The sequence below is a fragment of the Ailuropoda melanoleuca genome, unplaced genomic scaffold (assembly GCF_002007445.2).
Source record: "Ailuropoda melanoleuca isolate Jingjing unplaced genomic scaffold, ASM200744v2 unplaced-scaffold7677, whole genome shotgun sequence".
NCBI lineage: Eukaryota > Metazoa > Chordata > Mammalia > Carnivora > Ursidae > Ailuropoda > Ailuropoda melanoleuca.
The window spans coordinates 65,744-82,969 of NW_023252469.1; the positions used below are offsets into that span (position 1 = coordinate 65,744).

The 17,226-nt window shown below is 43.7% G+C and overlaps 1 pseudogene; it reads right to left on the bottom strand.

Annotated features, from left to right (window-relative positions):
* Window positions 1–8,974: 8,974 nt before the first annotated feature.
* On the bottom strand, window positions 8,975–9,898 carry LOC117800753 (annotated as a pseudogene).
* Between the last annotated feature and the right edge of the window lie 7,328 nt (window positions 9,899–17,226).

Sequence of the window (17,226 nt, forward strand, 5' to 3'; positions counted from 1 at the left end):
TCCCTGGTCTTGTCACATTTGTTCTTCAAATGCTTGCATCACAGAGGAACCTGCTGTGGAAAAACACCTGCTGTTGTGGCCTCAGTTTGAAGCCAAAACTTCAGGATCTAACCTCAAGTTTAGCAACAATGCACTGGGAGATCTCACCCTGAAATGCTCTATGCAGAAATCATTGTGTACAGACATACTGCTTCTCTTTTCCTTCCAATCAGAATGATGGTGGNAAAAGACTCCTCCCCAAAATTGCTGAAACTTACAGCAATTCAACAATGTTTCTGGATACTTTAATTCACAGAATTCAGTTCCATTTCTATGCACTCACAGTGAGACTGAGGAAATAGAAATTAAGGAATCAATTTCATTTACAATCGCACCAAAAACTGTAAGATACCTAGGAATAAACCTAACCAAAGAGGTAAAGCATCTGTACTCTAGAAATCACAAAACACTTATGAAAGAAACCGAGGAAGACACAGAGATGTAAAAATATTCTTTGCTCATGGATTGGAAGAATAAGCATTGTTAAAATCTCTATGCTGCATGGATCAATCTACACATTCAATGTTAATCCCTATCAAAATAGAATCAGCATTTTTCACGGAGCTGGAACAAATAATCCTAAAATGTGTATGGAACCAGAAAAGACCTCGAATCTCTAGGGAATGTTGAACAAGAAGACCAAAGCCTGTGGCATCACAGTGCCTGATTTCAAGCTGTATTACAAAGCTGTAATCATCAAGATAGCATGGTGCTGGCACCAAAATACACATGTAGATCTATGCAACTGTATAGAGACTCCAGAAAAGGACTCTGAACTCTAGGGTCAACTAGTCTTCTACAAAGAAGGAAAGAATATCTAATGGAAAAAAGTCTCTTCAATAACTGGCACTCAGAAAATTTGAACTCCACATGCAGAAGAATGAAACTGGACCATTCCTTTACACCATACACAAAGATAAATTCAAAATGGATGAGAGACCTAAATGTGACACAGGGATCCATCAAAATCCTAGAGAACATTAGCAGTAACCTTTTCGACATCAGCCACAGAAACTACCTCTCTACCTCCTACCTATCTGTAGCAGTGCTTTACCTGTCAGCACACCTCAGTACAGTTCCCTAAGGCTAGCAGCCCCACCCTGGCACACTGGAGCTCCAAGATTCCCTGAAGGCCCTAGGACCCTAAGGTGTGGGTGTCAAGCAGCAGTGAAGGAGGCAAGAAGCATCTGTCACTGGTCTGTCACTGGGCAGGTGCTGGGCTGTGATGCCTTATAACACTGAAGGGCAGAGAATGCCAGGTATGGGGCAGAGGCAGCTCCCGACTGCTGTCCTCCAAGAGCTGATGTTTTGCCTTTGGGAAAGAAAGACCAGAAGAAGGACCTGACTCACAGTCTATCCCCTTTCCGCCCCTCACTCTTCTGGACTGCATCTGTCCCTTGCCATTGTAGATCCCCTCCACAAGCCTGTCATCTCCTGCCTCCTGCTCACACAAACACTGCCCCAGCAAAGTTGCCCCCATTTTACAGATGAAGGTATGGGGTTCCAGCCCATCCAGGACCTGATGTTTGTGGCGCCCAGGGTATGATAAGCAGGGTCTGAGCAGCTAAGCACAGGAAACGCGAAGTGCTGGGATCACATAAGTGACACACATCCCCATTACATCTCTATGACATGGACTCCATCAGCCTCCACATGGCCTCCTGAAAGAAGCACCATCTCATCAGCTCAGACACCATCCATCTTAGAGATTCAACACTTCCATTTCCCAAGTCCCCTGAAGTTCACCCCCCAGAGGAAGCTTCCTTATGGCTTCCATCCATTTATGCCCAATTACTATGAGCTCAGCCCAGCAGCCACAGCTCTAGGATCTTCTTCTTCAAGGTCAGCTGGAGCCACAGGTGGGCCCCAGCTTACTGGGCACTGTGCCCCACCTGAACTTCCACTTCAAATCCCTGGAGATAAGAGAGAGCATTTCCCAGGAAGGACCAGTCCTTGAACTTAACCTTCCAACTCCCTTCTGAAGCCCAGTGTCCAGTTTATTACAATGTCTAATTTATTACAGAATCCAAGTTCTACCTCTTGGAAGAGGTCCCTTTCCTTCATGCCCAAGTATTCTCTACAGTCTCCAAGGTGCAGCTGTTCCCAAGTCTCTTGCAAAGTGCCTTACTCTGTGCAAACACCCAGACACTTGAAACACCCAAAGTGAGTCTCACATGTATCCCCCAATTCCTGCAGTGCTTGTTGGTCAGAAGAGAACCCACCATCCTGGCCGCTCATAACACTCTCCCTACTGTCCTGACACCACACCTCCACACCCAGAGACTGGGAATATTCCCATGCCTCTGGACTCCCTCACCTGTTTCCCTGGTCTTGTCACATTTGTTCTTCAAATGCTTGCATCACAGAGGAACCTGCTGTGGAAAAACACCTGCTGTTGTGGCCTCAGTTTGAAGCCAAAACTTCAGGATCTAACCTCAAGTTTAGCAACAATGCACTGGGAGATCTCACCCTGAAATGCTCTATGCAGAAATCATTGTGTACAGACATACTGCTTCTCTTTTCCTTCCAATCAGAATGATGGTGGTCTCAGCAGCTGTTCTTGGGTTGTAGAGATCAGTATGTCTGAAAGTGTTGATGGGGACAGGCAGGGTGTGCTCATTGTCAATTCTGCATAAATCTAGGACACTTTCTCAGAGCCACGGAGACCCCTGCCCAGGATCAGGAGAATGTGATGACTTATAAGGGTCAATAGCAACTGCAAGCCATGCTGGACATTGCAATCACTCTGGAGTTGTTTCTCATAAATTCCTTATTCAGAAATGATCATTTTAAATTGATTACTTAACCTAACAATCAAAGCTATAACTCCCCGCCACTCCTTGAGATGACCACATTTCCCCCTCTCCTCTTCTATGTTATCAAGGGGTGGGTGCTCAGACTTCACCCCTTGGGCACTGCATGGGAGGCAGAAATGTCCAGGAAGACCTTCATTTGAAGAAACTCTCCAACTCGTGGAGCCTAGCCTGGCTCTCACCGCACTGTTTAGCCTCTTGTTTTAAGGCCTCCACCTCTCCCTCCAAGATGGAGCACCTCTTGTTCAACTGGAGGATCCCAGCCAATGACTCCACAGTGTTCATGGCCTGGGTCTCCACTACCATTTCCTCCCAGCTCCCCTCCTTATTTCCTGCCATGATTTTTAAATCAAAGTCTTGAAACCACTGATCTCTTTAATCTTCTAAGGTATGGTGTCATTTTCTTCTGAAAAGGACTCCCCAAAAGTTTAAGAATGCACAGGTAGCAGGCCACAAGTATCTTAGTTTGAAATCAATCCCAGGTGAGAAGGGACTCAAGTGCTCATTTTGTTGTGGAGTTGGAGGGTGCTCCGTCAGAGGGTTTTGGGTCTGGCTGGTATCCCAGTGGCTTTTCAACCCACTGCTAAGCTAGGATAGAGGGCTCCTGGTTTCAAGGCTCTCAGGTGGCCAAGGAACCAGTGGACACATGGGTGTAGTTCTGAGCAAGTTTGGAGGTCTCATAGGCTGAGACCAACTGGAAGCCCAGTGTTTGAGTGCCCTGTGAGGAAGGAAGGACCCAGGTCCTAGAGTATGTGGTGAATTCGCTGTCCATGAGCTTGCTTGGCCTACCACAGAGCTGTGTGGTTGGTCTCCAGGACCAAAGGCATAAGTTGAGTCCTCTGAGTAGGTGCCTGCTTGCACTAACACAGAACTAAGTTGTTGGTCTCCAGGTCCAAAGGCACATTGTGAGACCTCTCTCCAGATTCCTGCTTGGCATAGAGCACAGAGATATGTGGTTGGTCTCCAGGACCAAGGGCATAGGGTGAGCCCACTGTCAAGGTGCCAGCTTGTTCTAGAAAAAAATGAATTGCTGGTCTCAGGTCCAAGAGCACACGGTGATCCCTCTTTCCAGGTGCCTGCTTGGCTTAGATCAGAGCTGAGTTCTTTGTCAACAGATCCAAGGGTACATGGTAATCTCTCTGTCCATGTACCTGCTTGGCCCAGCATAGAGCTGAGAAGTTGGTCTTTGGGTCCAAGGGCATGAGGTGAGGCCACTTTCCAGGTAAATTCTGGCCGAATGCAGAGCAGTGGAGCAGGGCTCCAAGTCAAAAGGCACATGGTGATCACATTGTCCGGGTGAGATATTTGTGATGTACCAAGCTGGGTTGGTAGTCTCCTGATCCAAGGGCACATGGTGAGCCCTCTATCCAGCTTCCTTTTTAGTCTAGTGCAGAGCTGTTTTGTTGGTCTCCAGGTCCAAAGGCACATGGCGAGCCCACTGTCCAGGTTTCTTCTTTGCCTAGAAGAGAGCTGAGATGTTCATCTTCATTTCCAGGAGCAGATGGAAAGCAGAACCACTGTCAAGGTACCTACTTGACCTAGCACAGAATAGAGTTGTTTTCTAGGTCCAAGGGCACAAGGTGTTCTCACTGTCCAAGTGCTTACTTGGCCTAGTGCAGAGCTATTTTTTTTGTCCCTGTCCAAGGGCCCATTTGAACCTGTTGCTGGTTAGGTGTGCTTGGCCTAGCACAGAGCTGAGTTGTTGGTCTGCAGGTCCAAAGGCACATGGTGGGCCTGCTGTCTAGTTACGACCTTTTTCCAATGCTGATTTGGGATGCAGGGCTCATCATTTCTTGGCACTTGGAAAGCATGGTGTTCTCTGAACTCACTTGCCTTGTAGTTTTTTGGGCTGGCCAGGTTGTGGTATGAGGCTTCTTGTCCACCCCATGTCTATGTGACTGGTCCACCCCAAGTCTATGTGACCCAGTGTCAAATGGGTTCAGAGAGCTCCCAGTCTTTGGGTTACCTGTGGGTGCTCTGTTCTGGGGGCTGAATTTCTCTATGTTCTTCCATTCGAGTGTTTGTGGTCTGTGGCCTCCTGGTCAGCCAGGTGTCTGGGTGATCAGTTTGTCCACTGCTGAACTGTTTCAGACAGTTCATGGTCTGAGGACCCATGTTACAAATATTCCCACTGTTTCTAGTGATGTGATGATTCCTTCTCCCAGTACTTACTTGTTTCCTAAAATTCCCTGCCAGGTGTCTGGAGGCATTGTAAACATTGTGCACATCTTGGTCAGCTGGATGTTCAGGGCATTCATGTGCCCTCTACTGAGCTGGGCTGGAGGGCTTCAGAGTAGTAGTGTGCCCAGTGCCCACTAAAGACATGGTCTCAGCTTTCCTGCAATGAGTCCTTTTGTGACCCCAGGGGTGTGGGGCCCAAGTGGCTGAGAATCCACAGTATTCTGATTTCCAAATTCCCACTCCCATGTGTCAAATGGACATTTGTTCCTGAGCAGCCAGACCATCCTCACAGTGGAAAGGGGTCCAACAGTTAACAGGTGTGGGTTCATGGACTCTCAGGACCATAGAGGACCACAGAGGTAGGCACAAACATGAAGGTGGAGTGCAGAGTGTTGTTGAGAGCCCCAGGAGATGAGGAGTGGGTAGGCGACTTGCCATGGGTAGTGGCAGCGAATAGGTCAGAGAACACGAGGAATAGCAGGAAGAGCTGTGGCTGAAGCCCCGTCTCTCCCCTCAGTGCAGCCTTGGCTGTTGCCGTGCTTTTATAACAGCCTTGGGGGCATCACAATGCCTTCCTGTGATGTCACCACCGTGACCTGGCCAATCATTAGGGCACTGGCAGGTTGGCTTTGCTCAGGTGACCAACCACTGAGCAGTTTGGCTGGCCAATGAGTGATGACTATCTCAATGACCCTCATGACATCATCTCCTGGGAAGCATGTTTTAAAGGAAAACAAGTGATTTTTGTTTCCTTCAAGATGAAAAATTCATATTTGGGATGTATTTATAGTGAAGTTCATGATGAGGCTGAAAACTCAACCAGTACAATGCTAAATGTCTCTCCTAGAGTCACCATTCATTAAGGCACTGACACTGATATTAATGAAGACATGAGCCATTAGACCCCAGGACAGGTCACACTTGTGGGGTAAGTCAGACAGCACAACACTAGAGCATATCCTACTCTCAACTCATCCAGCAAGTTTAAATATAAGTCTAGAAAATGTAGATATATGTTTGGTACATCTTTCCACAATAAACATAATCCTGGAAAGGATGAAGCTGTGTCACAAGTCATTGTCTGCTTGTCAAAACAACATTCAGCTCTCATTGAAGGGGGACAACAGAATCCAGCCTGTCACCAGGTTTACAGTCTTCATGTCCAGATCCAATCGGAAAGTACTGGAGGGATGAGTTAAGTTTGTCTCCTCCTTCAAATACAACTACATACTAATCAAATCATTCTGAAGACCTAAGAAATCAGAGATCTAAGAATATAAATGCTGTAAGGCTACAAGTAGGAGAATGACCACCATTTGGAAGGTAGGAGGTTGGAGACATGAATACAGTTTGATACAACTGAGGATACAGCTGAGGGGAGTGAGTCTGCTTGAGGAAGATGCCACAAAGAATTATAAGCAGTGGGGTGTGAAATTGGATCTTTTATAATTCTGGATAAAGAAAGTGTGGTATATATAATATAATGGAATATTACTTAGATGCCAAAAAGGATGAAATCTTGCCATTTGCAATGACAGTGATGAATTTAGAGGGTACTGTGCTAAGTGAAATAAGTTAGTGAAAGAGACATAGCATATGATTTCACTCATATGTGGAATTTAGGGATAAAATGATGAGCGTAGGGAAGGGAAGAAAAAAAAAATAAAATAAGATGAAAACAGAGAGGGAGACTAACCATAAGAGACTCTTAATTGTAGGGAACAAACTGATGAGTTGCTGTGGGGTGGTGGAGGGGGAGTAAGGGTAATTGCGGGATGGGCATTAAGGAGGGCACTTGATGTAATGAGCACTGGATGTTATATGTAACTGATACATCACTAAATTCAAACTCTGAAACTAATTATAAAAAAAGAGTTTGTTCAGAGAGCTCCCATATTTGTTCCCCACTGGCACACAGGAAGCTCCCATTAGTTACTTGTGGAAAGAGTGAGCTCAGATGAAGCTGTCTTGTCACTGAGAAAATGCTCAGGGTCTGGAGCTCAGGGGAGAGAAGAGTAGTGAGCAGAGAGGTGCTCTCTGAAGCTGGGGGATAGATGGGTTTCCCCATGAGGACCATGAAGAGAAGAAGAACAGGTAGTCTAGGACTGAACAGCAACCAAAGGACACACAGGAAAAAGCTGGCAAAGGAAGCTGAAGCAGAAATGTGCAAAGAAGGGAACTGAAAGAATTATCACAGAAGTAAAGAGCAGTGCATCCCCAAGAGTCCAGAGTACCTGCTGCCCCTAGACAGGCTGAGGGAGGCTAATTCCACCTGGATTGCCTTTGGGTTTCTGTCACACTCAGACAAATCCAATTCTGTTTTATCATTTTACCTTCTGACACATTTTTTGAAACTGAAACATCACTGACAGACAATATCATTTTAGCTTTAGGTGGACAGTATAGTGACTGGACAAGTTTTTACCATATGCTACACTCACCACAAGTGTAGCATCCATCACCAGGGATACTATTACAATACTATTGACCATATACCCTATGTTGTGCCTTTCAGCTCCATGACTTATTCATCCCATAACAGGAAGCCTGTGTCTCCCACTCTCCTTCACCCATTTCTCCCATGTACCACTCGCCTCCCCACTGGCAACCATCACTTCTCTGTATTTATAGGTCTGATTCTGCTTTTTGTTTGGTTATTTATTCCTTTGTTTTGCTTTTCAGATTCCACATAGGAATGAAATCCTACGGTATTTGTCTTTCTCTTTCTGACCTATTTCACTACGTTTATGCCTTCTGGGTCCACCCGTGTTGTTCCAAATGGCGAGATCTCATCCTTTTTTATGGCTGAGTAATTTTCCATTGTGTATATATACCATACATTCTTATCTATGCCTTTGGGTTTTTTTGTAGATAGTAAGATTTTTTTTTAATTTTTCAATCTGGCAAAAAAAAGAGAAAAATATCACACTATACTAATATCTATGTACAGTGTGGACATTATCAGAGGACTAACATTAGGAAACATTGTTTCTCTTCACCCCATGACAGTACTGCATACACCATAATAACACTTTACAACGGTAATCCACTAGCAGTCATACAGACATCATGATTTTACATTTCAATACGAGAAAAAAAATCCACATTTTCCCAGGACTTTCCTTCCTCATAATGGCTGCCTGTTTCCACTCTTACAGAGCAGGCCTCCACACACGCTTTTGGAAACTTAAGCTTTTAAACACTAACAATGGCTATATTTGAATTCCTATCCATTCCAGAGCCAAAATTAAATGAGGAATTTGCCATCTACAAATAACAACCAATGTTTTTTTAATGGGTATGGTGAAGTTTACCAATGGAAATGTGTAAAATATTGCATGAAAGGAAAAATAACTTGTTATAAAGCAGACTTATTTACATTATATATCAGAACACCCACTAAAAATAAAACTGTCATTAAGTTTTACAAATTAAATTTTTATATTGCAATTACAGCATTTCCACAAATCTAATAAAAAGAAAATGGTTTGAGAAAGGTTGAAAGGCTTTCATGCCACAGCCCCATGTGTCTCCACCTGCCAACAGGCCACAGTGATGAAATACCCCATGTGCTAACAGAAGGCATGAGATCCGAATAGGCCATGCTCTCCCCTTATGTCCTATTGCTAAAAATACCCATCTCTAAACCCTGATACACATTCGTAGCCATTTCATCATCTTCAGTGCACTTTGATAACATATAGCATCTGAAATTGTTCAAAGGTCTGAAAACAGTCTTTAAATTCAAGCCTGAATCTTCAAACACATAAAATCTGTTTCCTATGGTCAGTCAACATCACTGGAAAAAATACCCATCTCTAAACCCTGATACACATTCGTAGCCATTTCATCATCTTCTATCATGGTCAGTGTTCAGGAGGCAAAGCCTGACCCAGAATCCATGTTCACATTTTCTCCAAGGGCTTCTCCATGCACAGTGGCTATTCTGCTTCTGTCTCCTGTTTGGCACCTGCAGGCATGAGTATCAGGGCTTACCACATGTCTGATAGAGAAATGACACCCACGATGCTATCTGCTTCACTTGTGCCCAGCAGCCCAGAGGTTAGCCCATGCTAATCTGTCCAGGATTTCCAGCTTACTGTACTTCGCAACACCCTCAAGACACTGTGATTGGTGCTGAGGGCCTGGGTCACTGTGATTTCTAGGTTACTAAACGTTTTCTCAGCAGCAAGCTTAATTACATCAGACTTGGTATAAATATCTATGACTTCTGACTCCTGCACCACCGGGAAAGCCAGCAACTGTCTTTCTACAAAGATATTCTAGGCTGTACTGATGGGAGTCTTCTGGTGGATGATGAGATTTTGTGGTGGGTCCCAAATGCAAGAACATTCAGGTTCTGCTTCTTGAAGGCAGACTTTGGCAGACCAGACATAAAATGCTGGAGGAATGTGAGGATTCCTCTGTGGGTACGTGTACAAAGTGCAGTTCACTGATAGGATCAATAACTGGCAAAGAGTGGATTTTATTTGTGATCAGTGTATATAGCATGGAAGACATTTGCACCTGGAGCTATATTCCCTGAAGGCTTACGTGTTTCTTGGGGATGAAGTTCCCCCCGTTTCAATCTTATGTGCCTCTAATTCATAAATCTGTGCCAGGGTTGACTTATACCATCTCTGTGGTGTATTTGAAGAACTCTGTAATTTTTAGCATTCCTACAAAACTTTGTTTTGTCCTCTCCCTCAGTGGAGCTGCTGGAACACCGTTGGCTGCTAAGGCACAGAAGCCTTTCTAACTTGTAATGTAGTATCAGCAACAAAATGCTTTGAAGAGTTGTAAAGAGGTGGTGATCCTTGTGTGATCCCATGAAGTGCATGAAAACCCACATTCTGAGTCTTGTGCTTATCTTTGACCTATAATTTCTCCCACATGCTGGCTTCCTGGTCCAGGGGCTGCAGCCCGCTGCTACCAAGGAGGAGGAGGACCAGGATTCACAGGTACTTCTGGGCATTTGTCTGGCTAGGTGTGCAGGGGCATCAGGGTGTTGGCTGGACCTCTCTGCAGTGCAGGTTATGGGCTAGGAGCCTCTGGGGGTTGTGGGCATAATGCAGGGACCAGGGGGTATAGGTGGGAACACCTGGCTAGACAAGCAGCGGGGTGATGGTTAGGCTGAAGTGTAGCTGTTATTCGTTCATCGCTGGATGGATACCTGGGTTTTCTCTATACTTTGGATATCGGACGTCGTGCTACTATGAATGTAGGGGTGCATGTGTCTTCACACTGAAAGCACCCAGGTAGGTTAGGTGAAGCTGAAGTGAATACAAGCTGGTGTCACAGGGATCTCTGTGCAGAGGGTCCCCTGGCAGGGTGGCTGGAGTGGAGATGGATAAGGAGCTGAGGTTTCTGGGGTGCTCTGTACAGAGGTGCCCTGGCAGTACAGCTGTAGCTGAAGTGGGTGGGCTGGAGTGTCCCAGGGCTCTCTGCAGAGGACACACTTTGGGAGGGTAGCTGTAGCTGAAGTGCATTCAGGATTGGGGGGTTCCCTGTGAACAGGATCTCCTAGCAGAATGTCTGAAGCTCATGTGGGAGAAAGCTGGGGTGTCCTGGGTTCTTAAGCACTGCGAGTGGCCTGGCAGAGTGTGGACTGGGGGTGATGGGCTTTCCACATCAAGGGGCTCCTTGTCAGGACAGTTTCAGCTGAAGCAGTAGTGACCCAGGAGGTCACATAACTCTCCATTTAGGGGGTGCTGTAGCAATCTGAGTCGTGCAAGCCTGAAGTGTTCTGGGGTGAATAGGACTAAGGTGTCACACTGGTGTGACATCTGGAGCTGTAGTGGATGCTGACCAGGGCAACCCAGTGTGTGGTATGCTGGGGTTGCCTCGTTGGCACAGCTGGGGTTGAGTGGGTTGGGGAACCAAGGCTCAGGGAGTTAGCAAGCTGACTAGGGTGCTCAGAACCTGCTTCTGTCCATGCTATCAAGGTGGAGTGGTGGAATGTGAACCTTGACACTTGCCAGGACTTCAAAACAGAAAGAGATTCAGCACCACCCCCTCCCCACTGGGGGGCTTGATGGGTGGATCCCTCACATTGCATTTGTTCTTTAAATTGCAGCTTCTTGAGACACCTTGGTGGCTCAATTGGTTAAGTGTCTAGCTTCTGCTCAGGTCATGATCCCAGGAGGATCATGGGATCGAGTTCCACATTGAGCTCCTTGTTCGGTGGGGAGCCTGCCTCTCCCTCTGTGTGCGGCTCCTCCTGCTTGTGCTTGCTTTCACTNGGTGGCTCAATTGGTTAAGTGTCTAGCTTCTGCTCAGGTCATGATCCCAGGAGGATCATGGGATCGAGTTCCACATTGAGCTCCTTGTTCGGTGGGGAGCCTGCCTCTCCCTCTGTGTGCGGCTCCTCATGCTTGTGCTTGCTTTCACTCTCCCTCTCAATGACAAATAAATAAGAAACCTTAAAAAATAAAAATAAACTGCAGCTTCTTTACTGTGGCCCAGGGCAGACAGATTAGCTTCCAGCCCCCAGAACTATCCCTCTCAGTGCAGTTGGCAGGATGGTGAGGGTGTCTCTGCCATGTGTTGTGTAGAAGCTGTTCAGTCGGCCCTCAGTTCTTCTTCAGGAGGATCTGCTCTATAAATAGGTGTAGACTTGATGTGTCCGTAGAGGAGGTGAGTTCAGTTTTCACCTCAGGTGAGGTGAATTAGGCACCCATCTTGGACTCTTATCTTTATAAACTTACTGAAGTTATTTCACTTCTCAGAGGATCCATTTCCTGACTGTAAAATAGACATTTTATTTCCAATCCAATAGCCTTACTTGGCTAAGGTGCCTGGCACACAGTAGGTGCTCATTAAATGTTTCTTCCTCCTCTCGTCCAACACTGTGCTCTCCAAAAAACATATCCTTGACTCAGCAGACAAAGTGCTCCTCCCACTCTCAATGTCTGAAATTTCTGAGCACAGTATGGGAAGACCCACTCTGCTCCTTGGCTGGGCACATCACAGGTCACTCTGGCAACTTTACCCTTGCCACTTGCTTGCAATCTCTCCACCTACTCAACTGAGATGTGCAAGTGCCTGGCCCAAGCCTCCTCTGTAAATCCTCCTCCCTGGGGGGAGGCTAACTTCAGAATCCATCAAGGTTCATGAGTACTTATCAGCCAAGGGAAATGCTGAGCCACTGGGCCAGTCCTCCCAAGGGTTTTAGAAATCCCCTCCTCATAATTGGATTTTCAAGAACATTTCAGTGGAGGGCCAAGGAGGGTCTTAGTGGTTGAGTAGTGTAGGTTTAACTAGCATACATCCATGGATTTTGAGGATCACATCCCGAGGAAAGTTTCCATCAATCTGGCTCCCAGAGTCAGACATGAAATGGTAAGGAGGGAAGGAATAATAATTGCTTAGTGCCCAGAGTGGATGCTTCATTGTGCCAGGTCATTGATATAGGACTTTTCTGTGAACATGGTAACAATTCTACAGAGTGGTCATGCTCTTGTGTGTCCCTATTTTACAGATGAGGAAAGTACATTGGTTGAGCTTACTTAACATGTAGCTGTGTTATAGCATGGTGCATGAAGCAGGTTATAGAGCCTAGTGGGCCTGTGTTCACATCATAGCTCCATCTCCTTCTAGCTCTGTGACATTGAGAAAATTCCTGAACCTCTCTGTTTCTACTTCACCTCATCTACAGCATGGAGACAGCAATACCTGCCTCAGTTACTGTGTTTGTAGATTGAAATGACATTACAATCCTAAGACCCTAACCAGTGTTTCTGGTACATGGTAAACACTTAAGAAATATTGTCTATTCTTAATTTTACTATTATTCATGTTATTGCCAAAACCCTGACCTGAAAACGAGGGTGTTTTGATTCAAACCTAAATCCTTCTGGATCCAAAATGAAAAGAAATAGAATCATATGCATGTTTAGAAACAAAACAGAACTGTCAAACTCTTTCCTTCAAGCTTCCTGGCATCATTTACTTATGCCAGGCATGGTAGTGGGCACTGGAAACAGAATAAAGATCATTCTGGTGAGGGGATCATAAGCGAGGAAAGCAAAGTAAATTGTATTATTTATCCTTGTTCTTTCATCTTCCCTTCCTGGCCATAGCCCTCCCCGGACCACATTTACTTTTTTATGAATGGCCTTGGCTGTAAGACTAGCTTTGGCCAATGGAATGTGAATATGCTTGTTGTAAACAGAGAATTTAAATGGCCAAAATTTGGAGCTGAGGTTACCACAAAGGCTATGAGGTCTGGGGTCAGAAATGGTCCATGCAGAAAAAGCTGTGTGTAGACACTCTGCTTCCCTTTTCCTTTCTATCAGAGTGGCACCCACCTCAGCGGCTGGCCTTGAGTTCTAGAGGAGTCAGTGTGTGTGTGAACGATGTTGAGTAGGATGGGCAGGTCATGCTGACTCTCAGCTCCTTATGGTTCATCATGACTTTCTCAGAACCTTGGAGACCCCTACCCACCATTTGGAGAATGCAGTGTCTAGAGTGGTGCTGTGGTGACTATGATGCTGAGCTGTACATTTCAAACATCCTGAAACTCTTCCTTGTATTCCAATAAAACTGTTTATTTAATGCTGACAGATGTCCTGAACCTTATGTAAGTGATGAATCAGCAAATTCTACTCCTGAAACCAATACTATACTATATGTTAACTAACTTGAATTTAAATTTAAAAAAGAACCTGCTTTTTAAAAAGAAGTAATTGAGTTAAAATTAAAGTATATGGGGGATCCTAGAAATATCTGGGGAATCCTTATAAGAAGAGATTAGGACATGGATAAAGAAAATAAAATATGATGAGAACACTCAATGAGAAGGTGACCACATACAAGCCAAAGAGAGAGAGCTCAGGAGAAATCAACCCTGCAGACAGCTTCATCTCAGGTTTCTAAGTTTCAGAATTGTGAGAAAATAAATGTCTGTGTTTTAAAAACAAACAAACAAACAAATAATAGATAGGATTATAATAGCAAATTCTATAGAAATTATATAGGCAATAGCCAGAAATCCGCTGTGTATTTATTGTACCAAACTTGCATGGTCCAGCCATGAAACTAAGTCAGTGACCACAGAGGTCCTGAAACTCTGGTTAAAGAGTTGAGTAATATTGCAGTGTATTTTCACACCTTGGGCCACCTGGTGCAAATAGGTTTGACTCTGTCCTGCATTGATAGATTGCTTCATAATCTCATCAAGCCAGGCTTTTAGACTGGAGAAGAGGTCAGTGCAGGTATCTGTGTCTCATTTCAGGTGTGGGGAAGTTGTGGTGTAAATATTTGTATCAGGTTGTTTAGAGGTTTTACTATGAAAACAAAATAAAAACAAAAGGTTAATGATTGGAACAGACTGTAATCCCAGTTTCTGAATTCTGAAGGCAGCTGGTCGAAATTTCTAGATGTTGGACATGAAGCCTCACGTTATCTCATGTTCACTACCTTGGGCTTTGGGAAAAGGGCAGTTTTAGTTCTCAATGATTCCAAGTCACAGAGGCAGGGGAAAAATTGGACAGCTACATGCAGAAGAATGAAACTTGACCACTCTCTCACACCATACACAAAGATAAACTCCAAATGGATGAAAGACCTCGATGTGAGACAGGAATCCATCAAAATCCTAGAGGTGAGCATAGGCAGCAACCTCTTTGACATCAGCCACAGCAACTTCTTTCATGACAAATCTCCAAAGGCAAGAGAAGCAAAAGAAAAAATGAACTTGTGGGACTTCATCAAGATGAAAACTTCTGCACAGCCAAGGAAAAGGTCAAAAAAAAAAAAAAACAAACTAAGAGGCAATAGGAGAAGATACTAGCAAATGACACTACAGATAAAAGACTGGTATCCAAGTTCTACAAAGAATTTCTCAAACTCAATGCACAAGAAACAAATAAACAAATCAAAAAATTGGCAGAAGATATGAACACACATTTTTCCAATGAAGACATACAAATGGCTAACAGACACATGAAAAATGTTCAACATCATTAGCCATCAGGGAAATTCAAATCAAAACCACACTGAGATACCACCTTACGCCAATTAGAATGGCAAAAAAGGACAAGGCACGAAACAACAAATGTTGGAGAGGATGTGGAGAAAGGCAATCCCTCCTACATTGTTGGTGGGAATGCAAGTTGGTACAGCCACTTTGGAAAACAGTGTGGAGGTCGCTTAAAAAGTTAAAAATTGAGGTACCCAATGATCCCGCAATTGCACTACTGGGTATTTACCCCAAAGAGCTGAGATGCCCTTCAACAAATAACTATATTAAGAAGATGTGGTCCATATATACAATGGAATATTACTCAGGCATCAGAAAGAACGATTATCCAACATTTGCAGCAACATGGTAGGGACTGTAAGAGATTATGCTAAGTGAAATAAGTCAAGCAGAGAAAGACAATTATATGGTTTCACTCATTTGTGGAACATAAGAAATTGCAGGAAGGTCGGTAGGAGAAGGAAGGGAAGAATGAAGAGGGAGTAAAGAGAAGGGGGAATTAACCATGAGATACTATGGGCTCTGTGAAACAAACTGAGTGCTTCAGAGTGGTGGGGGGCAGGGGTTTGGGATAGGACAGTGATAGGTATTAAGGAGGGCACATATTGCATGGTGCACTGGGTGTTATATGCAAATAATGAATCATGGAATACTACATCAACAACTGAGGATATACTCCATGGTGATTAACATAACATAATAAAATTTTTTTTAAAAAAATATAGTTCAGCTAGAATTCACCTTGTAAATAAAAAAAAAAAACGTTAATATGACCATTGATTTAAGAGCTGTGTTATTTTAGAAATAATTCAACTGAATATAGAAATTAAATGCAGAGAGATTAGGATCTAATTTATCTTCTTTTTTTTTCTTTCATTTCTTAGGACAAACCAAATGCCATGAATCCACAACATGGTCTGTTTTGTGGTATCTCCTCGGGAGATCTGTAGCACTCAGTCCTCATCTCCTTTTGATGCACTTTTAGTGAATATGGAGGTATTCCAAGTATACATCACTCTTTGAGTTTGCCAAGGCATGGTAGGGCTGTGAGTGTCTCACTCAGTACTTCTATGACTGAACACAGAGTTATCTTGACCTCTCCACACATGATGATTGTGTCAGGATGATGCAAGACTAGGACGTTCTGGCCCAGATCTCTTCACAGAAACATGGATATAAATAACTATCCATCCACAGACATACCATTTTGAGAGTTCTGGATTCCACATAAAAGCACAGAAATGGGAAAAGGCAAATAGAAGATAATAGAAAGGACAGTTTCACTCCCTCCATAGGGAAGAAAGAGTCAAGTGAGCATCCAAGGTCACTATGGACACAAATGTCAAGCCCACTTACCCATGGACCCTGTGGGTCAGGCCATTTGTGTTATGTTCTTGCTGAACTGCCCCAAATTTCTGGCTAAATTGACTGGTAAAAAACTTTCGCTGTCAAATTCCAAAAGTGACCACTTCTTCAAATAAGAAAATACCAATGCCATGGTACAAGGTTTACAAAACATCAGAGAAACATGACACTCACAAAATAAAATGAAACACAAGCAAATTACCATAAGGAAATGAAGAGCTAAAAACTACCTAAGAAAGAATTCAAAATATTTACCTAAATGAGAACATATAAAACAGCTAAACATAATCAGTAAAACAATATTCGAGCAAAATGATAGTTTTGACAGAGATTAAAACCATAAAAAAGAGCCAAATGGAAATTCTAGAAGTGAAGAACTCAATGACTGAACTGAAAAAAATCAATACATCAAAAACTAAGGATGTACTGTATGGTGACTAACATAAAATAATAAAAATTTAAAAAAAAATCAGTGGAGTCTGAACAGACTTGGTCTAGCACAAGACAGAATCAGTGAACTCAAAGATAGATTATTTGAAATTATCCAGTCAGAAGAATGAAAGGAAAATAGACTAAAAAAAAGAGTTTTAAAAAAAAAAGCCTACAGAAATTATGGGATCCCATAAGAAAACTTATACATGCTTCATGAAAACCCCAGAAAAAGTGTGAAAAGGGAAGGGGGCAGAAAACTTACTTAAGGAGAAACAAAACCAAAAACCAAAAATCATTTTGTTTCCTATAGTTTAGGGTCTCTTATAGTTTGTCTCCCTCTCCGATTTCATCTTCTTTTATTTTTCCTTCCCTTCCCTTATGATCTTCTGTCTTTTTCTTAAATTCCATTATGAG